This window comes from Trichechus manatus, unplaced genomic scaffold, assembly GCF_000243295.1.
Source record: "Trichechus manatus latirostris isolate Lorelei unplaced genomic scaffold, TriManLat1.0 scaffold00147, whole genome shotgun sequence".
In the NCBI taxonomy this organism is placed as follows: Eukaryota; Metazoa; Chordata; class Mammalia; order Sirenia; family Trichechidae; genus Trichechus; species Trichechus manatus.
The window spans coordinates 6,488,531-6,502,282 of NW_004444083.1; the positions used below are offsets into that span (position 1 = coordinate 6,488,531).

Sequence of the window (13,752 nt, forward strand, 5' to 3'; positions counted from 1 at the left end):
TGAGTCCATAATTAGTTTTAAAATTAAAAATGTATAAAAAAATCAATGCAAGTTGTGAACCAATTTATCACCTTATTCTAGCAGATGTCTGTCCTTGTACTTACTCTGGCATTTTACCGGGCTGGTTAGCGTTACCTGTGGGGTGAGGCTGTCTGGGTTAGGTACCCCAGGCTCTGGACATGTTCTTTAATCTCTGACATTCCACAAAAAAAAACTTTATTCCCTAATCTCCTCAAAAAATTTGTGATTTTTTTTTGAGATTATCAATATTTACAGTTTTCCATTTCAAAATCTGTCTTATTTCTTGACCTAGTGGATCAAAAGAGCTAAAAATGTTATCATATTTATATTCAAATTTTCTTTTAAATTTCCTGCATTTGACAGTTATTTAAACTATTAAAACTGAACATATTTTTCTCTTCTGTCCGTACAAGACGTAATTCCATTATTTTCTATTTGCTTATAATTGTTATTATGACATTGATCAAGCTCAGGGTAATCCTACTTAATAGGACAGCTTTTTAAAATTTTTTAAACAAAAGGTTTTATTGAAGTTGTTGAATTCTGTCTTACAGTACATTCATTATTATTTCATTATTCCATTTTTTAAAAGAGTTTCCAAGTGTATTTAGAATAAAAGATGAGTAAGAAGTTTTGATTTATTAATAATTCAGTAGCTGACATATTTCATCATTTAGTTTTATTCTCGCACTAGAGCCTTGTATGTGTTATTTTAATTTTTAAAGAAATACCCATGCCATGTATATCTTTGCAACTAATTTATGTCACCTAGACAACTAGTGAATGCCTACTTAGCTGTTCTTTCTTTCTCCATCTCTTCCCTGCTTTATTTCTTCATTTTCTTACCTTTTCGTTTTTTCTATTCATATTGTATTGAACAGTGAACCCAACAAGCATAATCAAACGATCCAGAAGATAGGTTGTGTCCATTACTGAGTTAAACTTAAATGTTTTACATAACCTGTGGGGAAGAAAACAAGAGAACACACTTGAAGTTTCATTTCACTTTAAACTCAAAAATGAAATGTAGAAAATAATTCAGAATGAATTAATACTAGATTTCTTCAGAATATTTATACTACGGTAGGAGAAATAAATCATGGTCCCAATGGTCACAGTCATCATTATGCTTCAACCTATTGTTGTAGCCAATGTATCCATCCATCTCACTGAGGGTCTTCCTCTTTTTTGCTGACCCTATACTATACCATTGTACCTTACCAAGCATAATGTCCTTCTCTAGGGACTGATCCCTCCTGATAACACGTCCAAAGTATGTTAGACGTAGTCTTGCCATTTTTGTTTCAAAGCAGCATTCTGGCTGGACTTTTTCCAAGACAAATTTCTTGGTTTTATTGGCAGTCCATGGTATATTCAGTATTCTTCACCAACACCACAATTCAAAGTCGTCGTTTTATTCTTTGATCATCCTTAGTCATTGTCCAGCTTTCTTTTGCATATGACACCATTGAAAACACCATGGCTTGGGTCAGGCTCACCATAGTCTTCAAGGTGACATTTTTGCTTTTTAACATTTTAAAGAGGACTATTGCAGCAGATTAGTCCAATGCAAATCCTTGCACAAGTACAGAATCCCATACTAAAACCTTACTCCGTATAGTGTATAAACGATAACTTAGACTTGTCTTTTAGAACAGATAATAGCAGAAATGGGAAGTTAACAATACACACTACAGAGAAATGAATGATCCTGTAGATTAAATAGACCTGTGAGATACATTAGTTCCTATAAGCAACCAGGAATCATGTATAAGGAGATAGCGAAAGTAAATGTAGACGTATTCACGAATGCACAATGGCAAACATTTTCCAGTGTTGGGTATTCTGGACAGTATTGGGGCAGTTTAGATCTGAGGGCCATTCTACTGGAGGTGTTGAGGTGTGAGCAGTTCTGAGGACTGCAAATTACACTCTGATCTTAAAAAGTCAGTTAAGTTTCTAGGTATTAGTTTTATAAATCTATAAAATGACAGAGTTAGAACCAGATAATCTCTTAGAGCCCTTCCACAAATTAAATTCTAGACATGTGTCTTTACTCTGATTTGTCAAAGTTTAATGTTGACTTGTTAACATACGGTTCAGGTATTTACCAAGTAGTAATATGGCATGTTCATATTTCACTGGGGCCTTTTTGTTGATTATTCACCACTTGTCAGATTACGAACCATTCTGGAGAACTTGATAGTTAAAGAAATACAGAAACTAAACTCCATGTTTAATAACAAAGAGCTTAGACTATTGGAGGCAGAGCTAATATGGGGCTATAGACAGAAGCACCATGCTGTCCCTCTTCAGCAAAGACCCAAAAAACTAAGTAAAACAGATAGAAACATCAATCTTGGAACTCTAAGTATCAAATGAAGGAATGAAAAACTAGATCAAGCACTGAATGGAATAAGAAATTGACAGAGAACAGGGAATGAGGAGAGGTATGCAGTGGAGGTCCCATACCAGTTAATGTGGCTGAATTCCACATGTTAGCCTAAAACTAGGATAGAATTCAGATAATGAGTACAGGAAAGCAACTTCATGGAGTTCCTAACAGGAGACAGAGCCCCCGGTAACCAGGGAAACACGCTTTCCCACCCTGATCCTTCTTCCTTCTATGTGGCATCTGCCGCTTTCCATCAGCCATGGTTGCTCATCAGGAGAGACAGTAACTCACTGCTGCCAAGGTCCGTCCTGCCCTCACTAACTGGTTCCTTCAGTGCCATTTTGTGTTTAATTACATATTTATTTATTTATTTTGGTTTCTTCTCTCTCTCTCCCTTCATTCCTTTCCTTTCTCCTGTCCAGCTAACCCTGTGTGCCATCACCTCCCCTTCTTGACTGGCTGTGATTTTTTGGTTTGTTTGCTCTATTCTTCTTTTGTTTGTTTTGTTTATTAGTTTGCTTTTGGATATATATATGTACGTATATATATACACACACACATATAGACCATTTTTTGTTGCTTCTCTTTCTCTTCCCTTCCTTTCTTTTTCTTTCTCCCACCCAGATGGACCTGTGTGCCATACCATCCCCTTCTTTACAGGCTTTGATTTTTTTCGTTTGATTCCTTTCTGCTTCTTCTTTTTTTCTTCCTTTATTTTCTGTTTCTTCTCTCTCTCTCCTTTCTTTCTATTCCTTCTGTAGGGGCTGAGCTGCACAGTTCGGTTGAAGAGTCACTGTGCTCAGCCTCCCTGTGTCTATGCTACCATCACTGACCAGCTCCCTCAATGCCATTTTATTTATTGGTTCACCGATTTTTTTTTCTTTTTCTTATTGTTCCTTCTATCTCCCTCCCTTCCTTCCTTTCCTTTCTTCCATCCACCTAACACTGTATGCAGCCCCTAGCGTCTTGGTGGACTGTGTTATACTGGTCTGCTGGAGAGCCTCAGGCACATGGCCTCCCTGGTTCTGTGCTGCCTCCACCAGCTAGCTCCCTCAGCATCATATTTTCTACTTTTCTTTGTCTTATCTTCTTTTCCTTCTCCCTCCCAGCTAGGACCTGCACTGCCTCTGTTCCATCCTGAGGGATTGTGCTGTGCCACTCGTGGAAAGAGACAGCAGCTCACCACCACACCAGTTTTGCCCTGCCCCAACGACTGGCACCCCATCACCATATTTTTGTTGTTGTTGTGTTTATGTTTTTATTTTTTTTTTAATTGTTTTATTTGTTTAATTATTTCTCCTCTTTATTTCACCTCTTTTCTTTCCTCTCTCCCACCCATCCTGCCCTGTGTGCCACCAATCTGCTTCTCCACAGGCTGAGCCACAACTCTCAGCTAGAGAGCCACCAGCACACAGCCTTGCCAGGTATGCCACACCCCCAAATGCCAATTCCTACCTCACTGCCATTTTATGTCCTTTTTTCTTTTCCTTTATGTTTTAACTTCATTTTTTGCTTTTTTTTCACTTTTTTTGCTTTTGTTTCTCTCTTTTCTATCTCTTCTTTTACCTACCCACTTAGCTCTGTACATCACATCAGCTATTTTCCCTCCTGCCCATCTGCATCATGTGCTGGATGCCATATCACCAAATTGTACCAATGTAGCCACTTGGGCCTCATCTTGAACTCTCCCCCAGAACCACCCCATCACCCCCAGTTCATGCCACAAACTACCCATCCACACTCCTTACCCCACTGGAGCCACACTGCTGCAACATAGCTGAGTGACCGGCCCTGCCCACCTGGACAAGGTGGTGAGACATATCATGCCCACAGCCTGGCAAATAACAAAACATACCAGGTCGGCTTGCCCAGATATAACCAAATAAAACAAACAAAAAAAGAAAAAAAAGGGTGAAACAATCAAATCTAGAATCAATTAACAAAGGAAATAATTCCTGAATGTCCAGAAGACAAAAGTCAATATGAAAACATATTTAAAAAAAAAAGTAGAGGATGGCTCCAGAAAGCAATCAAAATAAAACCACTGATGACCTTCTGCTAGAAGAAAAGGCACTAGAACTACCTGATAGGGAATTCATAACTATTAATATTCAATGGTCTCCAACATATGAGGGGAAATGCAGACAAAAATAAGGAAAAATAGACAAAATTATGGAAACTATAAACAAAACAATGGAAGAAATCAGGAAAATTATTCAGGAACAAAATGTCAAATAAACAACTAGAAATCATACAAAAACAGGAATTAGAAATTTGAATGATTAAAAACAAGATTTCAGAAATGGACAGTGCAATAAAAGGCTTTAGGAGCAAATCTGAAACAATGGAAGACAGGATCAGTGAAACTGAAGACAAATCCTTGGATACCACTATGAGGAAAAATCAGAGAAAAATGAAGAAATCCTGAGAACAGTGTGGGATATAATCAAAAGCAAAAATTGGTGTGTGATTGGAGTTGCAGAACAGGAGGAGGAAACAGAAAACACACAGAGGATATTGAAGATTTGCTGACATAAAACTTCCCTAATACCATGAAAGATGAAGAGACGACTACCCAAAAATCTCAACAAAACCCATATAGGGTAGATTTCAAAGAAAAACACCAAGACGTATCATACTCACACTTGCTAAAACCAAAGACAAAGAACGAATTCTAAGAGCAGGTTGGGAATAATAAAAAGTCACATACAAAGGGGAAACAATAAGACTAAGCTCTGATTACTCAGCAGGAACCATGAAGGCAAGAAAACAATGGGATGACATATATAAAAATCTTGAAAGAAAAACAGGCCAACCAAGAATAATATATCCTGCAATACTCTCACTCAAATACGATGGTGAAATTTAGGACATTTTCAGATAAAAAGCAATTATGGGAATATATAAAAACCAAAACAATCTTAGAAGAATCATTAAAGGGAGTCTTTGGTTAGAGAACCAACAATATCAGACAACAACCTGAACCTACACATAAGACGACATCAGCCAGATACCAAACTAGATAATGAACTCTCAAGGATAAAACAAAAGTAAACAATTTACAACAAAGAACCAGTTGTCCATAAATGATAACAATGTCAGAACAATAAATCAGGGAATAAATGTTGTAGGTATAGGACTTTCAAATGGAGAGAAAGTCAAGGCTTTATCAAGTAAACGAGACTGGTTTAAACTTAGGAAGATAGGGCTAAATTCAAGGTAACAACAAAGAAAGTTAACAAACCTACTCGTCAAAACATATGAGAAAAACATAAAGTCTCAGTCAGCACAAAATCTACAGAATTGAAAGAAACCAAAAAAGTAGAAAAATAAAAGGAATTCAGCACAGAAGAGTAAGAGGAACAAGGAATACATCAGCAATATGAATAAAGCACTACAAAATGGTAGCAATAAACTCAAACGTATCAGTAATCACACTAACATAAACGGCTTAAATGCACTCATAAAGAGACAGGAAGTGACAGAATGGACTAAAAAACAGGACCCATCAATATGTTCTCCATAACAGACACATCTTAGAAATAAAATTTATTTAAATTTAAATTTATCAAAAATCAAAGGATAGAAAAAAATATATGAAGCCAAATAGCAACCAAAAAACAGCAGGAGTGGCAATACTAATCTCAGATAAAATAAACTTTAAAACAAATTCAACTATAAATGACAAAGAAGGGTATAATATAATGATTAAAGTATGAATCCACCATGAACACACAACCATAATAAGTAACTACACACCCAATGACAGGGCTCCAAAATACATACAACAAGCTCTAACAGCACCGAAAAGAAAAATAGACAGTTCCACAGTAATAGTAGGAGACTTCAACACACGATTATTGGTAAATAACACAACATCCAGAAAGCAACTCAATAAAGCTACAGAAGATCTAAGGTCACAACCAAGCAACTTGACCTCAGAGACATAATTAGAACACTCCACTCAACAGCTACAAAGTACTCATTCTTTTCTAACACATATGGAACATTCTCCAGAATAGACCATATCTTAGGCCACAAAGCCACCCTCAACAAAATCCAAAACATTTAGATAATACAAAGTATCTTCTCTGATCATAATGTCATTAAATAGAAATTAATAACAGGAAGAGTGAAGAAAAAAATCAAATACTTAGAAATTGAATAACTTACTGCTTAAAAACCACTAGGTAATAGAAGAAATCAAAGATGAGATCAACAAATTCCTAGAATCAAATAAGAATGAAAACATATCATACCAAAACTTTTGCAAAACAACAAAGGCAGTGCTCAGAGGTCAAATTACAGCAATAGATGCACACATCAAAAGACAAGAAAGGAATAAAATCAAAACAATACCTACACAACATAAACAAATACAGAGAGAACAGCAAAATAAGCAAATAGCAACCAGAAGAAAGGAAATAATAAAGATCAGAGCAGAAACAAATTAAATAGTTAATACAATAACAATAGAAAGAATCAGTAAGACTAAAATTTGGTTCTTTAAAGGTTCAACAAAATCTACAAACCATTGGCCAAAATGACAAAAGAAAAACAGGAGGAGACGCAAATAACCTAAATAAGAAATGAAATGGGGGACATTACAACAGACTCAACTGAAATAAAAAGGATCATAACAGAGTACCATGAAAAACAGTACTCCAACAAATATGAAAACTTAGAGTAAATGGACAGATTTCTAAAAACACACTACCTACCCAAACTAACACAAACTCAAGTTGAAAATCTGAAGAGACCCATAATAAGAGAAGAGGTTGAAAAGATTAAAAAATAGTAATGATTAAAAAAAACTCCTAACAACATCAACAACAACAAAAAACCCTGGTCCAGATGTCTTCACTGAAGAATCTACCAAACACTCAAGGAAGAGCTTACACTAGTACTTCTCAAATTATTTCAGAACACAGAAAATGAAAAGATATTTCTAAATCCATTCTATGAAGCCAGCATAACCCTGATACCAAAACCAGGCATAGACACCACAAAAAAAAGAAAACTACACCTCTATATCTCTCAGGAATGTAGATGCAAAAATTCACAACAAAATTCTAGCCAACAGAATTCAGCATCATATCAAAAAAATCATACGTATTACACCACAACCAAGTGGGATTCAAACCAGGTATGTAAGGATGGTTCAACTTTAAAAAATCAATCAACGTAATCCACCACATAAATAAAAGAATAAAATGAAATGATCATCTCAATTGACACAGAAAAGGCATTCAACAAGGTCCAAGACCTGTTCCTGATAAAAACTCTCAATAAAATAGGTATAGAAGGGAAAGTTCTCAACTTATAAAAGGACAACTATACAAAACCAACAGCCAACATTATTCTTAATGGAGAGAGGCTGAAAACATTTCCCCTGAGTACAGGAACAAGACAAGGATGCTTTTTATCACCATTCCTATATAACATTGTGACCCTGGTTGAGAGTCTTCCTCTTTTTCACTGACCCTCTACTTTACCAAGAATGATGTCCTTCTCCAGGCACTGATCACTCCTGATAATATGTCCAACGTATGTGAGAGGTAGTCTTGCCATTCTTGCTTCTAAGGACCATTCTGGTTGTACTTCTTCCAAGACAGATTTGTTCATTCTTTTGGAAGTCCATGGTATGTTCAATATTCTTAGCCAACACCAGAATTCAAAGGCATCAATTCTCCCTATTCATCTTCCAGTTTTGCATGGATACCAGGCAACTGAAAACACCAAGGCTTGGGTCTCGTGCACCTTAGTCTTCAAGGTGACATCTTTGATTTTCAAAACTTTAAAGAAGTCTTTTGCAGCAGATTTGCCCAATGCAATGAGTCTTTTGATTTCTTGACTGCTACTTCCATGGGTGTTGATTGTGGATACAACTAAAATAAAATCCTTGATAACTTCAATCTTTTCTAAGTTTGTCAAGATATTGCTTATTGGTCCAGTTTTGAGGATATTTATTTACTTTATGTTGAGGTGTAATTCATACTGAAGGCTGTGGTCTTTGGCCTTCATCATTAAGTACTTTAAGTCCTCTTCACTTCCAGCAAGCAAGGTTGCATCAAATGCATAACATGCAGATTGTTACTGAGTATTACTCCAATCCTGATGTCCTATTCTTCTTCATATAGTCCAGCATCTCAGATTATTTGTTCAGCATACAGCTTGAAAAGGTATGTTGAAAGAATACAACCCTGACACAGACTTTTCCTAACTTTAAACTGCACAGTATCCCCTTGTTCCATTCTAATGACTACCTCTTATTCTACGTACAGGTTCCTCATTAGCACAAATTTAAATGTTAGGTAATTCCCATTCTTTGAAATGGTATCCATAATTTATTATGATCTACACAGTCCAATGCCTTTGCATGGTCAATAAAACACAGGTAAACATCTTCCTGCTATTCTCTGCTTTCAGTCAGGATCCATCTGACATAATCAATGATATCCCTGCTTCCACATCCTCTTCTGAATCTGGCTTGAATTTCTGTCAGTTCTCTGTCCATATACTGCTGTAGCAGCCTTTGAATGATCTTCAGTAAAATTTTACATAAATGTGATATAAATGATATTGTTTGGTAATTTCCACATTCTATTAAATCGGCTTTTTGGGGATAGGCATAAAATACTAAGGAATAAATCTAACCAGTGATGTAAAAGACTATACCAAGAAATCTACAAAATATACTACAGCAAGAAACTAAAAGAGGCCTACATAAATGGAAAAACATATCATGCTCATGTTAGGTAGACTTCACATAGTGAAAATGTGAATTCTACCCAAAGTACTCTACAAACAATGCAATCTCGATTCAAATACCAACGGCATTCTTTAGAGATAGAAAAACTCATCTTTAACTTTATATGGAAAGGAAAGAGGCCCTGAATAAGTAAAGCATGTAGAAGAATAAAGCAGGAGGACTCACACTATCTGACCTCAGAACCTACCATACAGCTATGGTAGTCAAAACAGCCTAGTATAGGTACAATGACAGACACCTTGACCAGTGGAACAAAATTGAGGTCAGATGTAAATCCATTCACCTATGGTCACCTGATCATCAACAAAGGCTCAAAGTCCATGAAATAGGGAACATAAAGTCTTTTTAACAAATGGTGCTGGCAAAACTGGATTGTCATCTGCAAAAAAAATGAAACAGGACTCATTCCTCATACCATACACAAAAAAGTAACTCTAAATGGATGAAAGAACAAAATATAAAACCCAAAACTATAAATATCGTAGAAAAAAGGGGGTCAATACTAGAGACCCCAATACAAGTCATTTTACAGGATACAAACCATAACAATACACAAACACCAGAAGATAAGCTGGATAACTGGGATCTTCTAAAAATTAAACGAGAATGCTCATCAAAAGACTTCAGCAAAAGAGTGAAAAAAGAACTTACAAACTGGGAAAAAAAAGAATGTGTGTATTACAGATCTGACAAATGTCTAATTTCTAAAATCTACAGGAAAATCCAACACCTCTACAACAAAAAGACATATAATCCAATTAAAATAGGGTCAAAGTATATGAACGACACTTCACCAAAGACATTTAAGCAGATAAAAGATACGTGAAGAAAATGCTCATGATCAGTAGCCATTAGAGAAAGGCAACCAAAACTACAATGAGATACACCAACATTACTGGCAAGAATCAAAAAAAGACAAAACAAAATCAGAAAATAACAAATGTTGGAGAGGCTGCTGGAAGATTGGAACACTTATACACGCTGGTGGGAATGCTAAATGATACAACCATTTTGGAAAATGATATAAAAAGCTGGAAATAGAAATACCTTATGATCCATAAACCTCACTTCTAGTAATGTATCCTAGAGAAATAAGAGCGGTCACATGAATAGACATAGGCACACTCATGTTCATTGCAGCATTATTCACAATAGCAAAGAGATGTAAACAAACTATCTGCCATCAACAGATGAATTGATAAACTATGGTACATATACACAACGGAATACTACACAATAATAAAGAACAATGATGAATTTGCAAAGCATCTCACAACACTAAATACACAATAATAAGTTGTAACTTTGTTGAAGGGTAAGACAGTACAAAATACTGGGGAAGCCAGCACAAATTGTCCAAGGCAAGGTCATGGAAGCTCCATAGACATATCCAATCTCCCTGAGGGACGAAATTACTCGGCTGATGGCAGTGGGGACCACGGTCTCGAGGAACATCTAGCTCAATTGACATAATATAGTTAATAAAATGTTCTACCTTCTACTTTGCTGAGTAGCATCTGGGGTCTTAAAAGCTTGTGAGCGGCCATCTAAGATACTTCACCGGTCTCACCCCATCTGGAGCAAGGGAGAATGAAGAAAACCAAAGACACAAGGGAAAGATTAGTCAAAAGAACTAATGGACCACAACTAACACAGCTTCCATCACACTAAATCCAGCACAACTAGATGGCAGTGTATGGGTTCTCTCTTTGCTCTTTTGATGAAGTCTTTGATGAACGTATGTGTTTAATTTTTAGAAGATCTGAGTTATCTAGTGTCTTAGTTATCTAGTGTTGCTATAACAGAAGTACCACAAGTGGATAGCTTCAACAAAGAGAAATTTTTTTTCTCTCACAGTCTAGTAGGTTACAAGTCCAAATTCAGAGCATCAGCTCCAAAAGAAGGCTTTCTGTGTTGGCTCTGGAGGAAAGTCCTTGTCATCAGTCTTCTCCTTTCCTGGGAGCAACTCAACACATTGAACTCCAGTTCAAAGGATGCACTCTGTTCCCGCCACTGCCTTCTTGGTGGTATGAGGTCCCCAAGTCTCTCTGCTTGCTTGTCTCTTTTATATCTCAAAAGAGATTGGCTTAAGACACTAACTAATCTTGTAGAATTCATCAATATAACTGCCACTCATTCATCTTACTACATCATAGTGATAGAATATATAACACATAGGGAAATCACATTAGCTAGAAAAATGGTAGATAGTCATAAAATACTGGAAATCATGACCTAGCCAAGTTGACAGGTATTTTGGGGGGACACAATTCCATCTATGACATCCAGCTTATCTTCTAGCATTTGTGTATTGTTAGTTATGCTTTTTATCCTGTTAATACCTTGTATTAGAGACTCTAGCATTGATAGTATTCAATCTTCTATGATCTTAATAGTTGTTTCATTTTATATTTATCCTAGAGAAATAAGAGCTGTCACTCGAATAGACGTATGCACACCCTTATACATTGCAGCATTTTTCACAATAGCAAAAAGATGGAAATAACTTAGATGCCCATCAACAGATGAATGGATAAAAGAACTATGGTCCATACACACAATGGAATGATATGTACCGATAAAGAACAATGATGAATCTGTGAATCATCTCACAACATGGATGAATCTGGAGGATATTATGCTGAGTGAAATAAGTCAATCACCAAAGGACAAATATTGTGTGAGACCACTAGTATAAAAACTCATGAAAAGGTTTACACATATAAAGAAACCATCTTTGACAGTTATGAGGGAGAAGAGCGGTGGGAAGAGAAAAACACTAACTAGACAATAGATAAATAGTAACTTTGGTGAAGGGTAAGACAGTACACAATTCTGGGGAACTTAGTACAACTTGACCAAGACAAGGTCATAGAAGCTTCACAGACACATCTAAACCCCATGAGGGACTGAATTAATGGGCTGAGGCCTGGGGACCATGATCTTGGTTTACATCTAGTTATATTAGCATAATATAGTTTATAAAGCAAATGTTTTACATCTCACTTTGGTGAGTAGCATCTGAGGTCTGAAAAGCTTGTGAGCAGACATCTAAGATACTCCACTGGTCTCACCCTGTCTAGAGCAAGAGAGAATGAAAAAACATTCACAAGGGAAAGATTAGTCCAAAGGACTAGGACAACTACCACAGCCTCCACCTGACTGATTCAAGCACAGTTGATTTGCCTGGCTACCACAACTAACTGCTCTGACAGGGATCACAATAGAGGGTTCCAGACAGGGCTGCAGAAAAATGTAGTACAAAATTCTAACTCAGTAAAAAAAAAAAAAAGAGAGAGACTAAACGGACACACTAGCCCAGGGGCAAGACAAGAAGGCAAGAGGGGACAGGACAACCAGTAACAGGAACCTAAGTTCGAGAAGGGGAGAGTGTTGACATGTTGTGGTGTTGGCAACCAATGTCAGAAAACAAAATGTATATTAATTTTTTAATGAGAAACTAGTTTACTCTGGAGACTTTCATCTACAGTATAAGTAATAAATAAAAATAAACAGAGAAAAAAATAAAGTACAAAAAAACTTAAGAAAAAATAAAATGTCATTTACAGAGTTTCATACTTTTAAAAATCAGCCATCACTCCCACAGCTATTCACAGGAATGTATCTAGACTGGGAAATCATGTGAAATTAAATGTATGATACACGACTATGAAATAATGTGTCTGCTTTCAAAATAAACACAATTAAGGTGCTGGCAATGGATATTGAATATACCATGGGCTGCCAAAATAAAGAACAAATTTGTCATGGAAGATGTACAGCCAGAATGCTCCTTATATGCAAGAATGGCAAAACTTTGTCTCACATACTTTGGACATGTTATCAGGAGGGACCAGTCCCTGGAGAAGAACATCGCACTCAGTAAGTAGAGGGTCAGCGAAAAACAGGAAAATCCTCAATGAGATGGATTGACACAGTGGCAGCAACAATCACCTCAAGCATAACAACAACTGTGAGAATGGCATAGGACCAGGCAGTGTTTCATTCTGTTAAACATAGGGTTGGTATGAGTTAGAACTGACTGGACAGCACCTAACAGCAGCAACAAATTTAACCACACTTAATAAATATTGAAACTAATATTACTCTTAAAGTAAATAGGGTATGTCCTGATAAATTGAAAAAAATATTTTAAAGAAAATGCAGTTTACTTTATACATTTTATAAAATGACCTAACTCAAACTTGTGACCACGTCAGCAAATCCATTGACCCAAATCTCTATTAAAAAAAATTTGGGTATGCCACTTTAGTGTGTGTCTGTCCTCAACAAGGGAGATTTATGTACTCTTCCATATAGAATTGATTTGGGCTAAAAAAGATTTCATGAGACCACAATTTTCGTATTTCCTGGGTCAGCACAATCTCATAGAATAGATACTGCTCTAAGACTGATGGTCCAAAATCTCCAAGAACCTGACTAAGGACTTTGGGAAGTGGATCTTTTTCATTTGAGATTTCCACCATTCAATAACCTCCCCACTCCTAAATTCTTGTAGAAAAAAAATCATTTCTAGAACAAAGATTGAAGCTGAATTTGATAT

At 36.3% G+C, this 13,752-nt stretch overlaps 1 pseudogene; it reads right to left on the reverse strand.

The window, feature by feature from the left end:
- Positions 1-297: 297 nt before the first annotated feature.
- Positions 298-13,752, reverse strand: part of LOC111822272 (putative serine protease K12H4.7) — a 20,319-nt pseudogene continuing 6,864 nt past the window's right edge.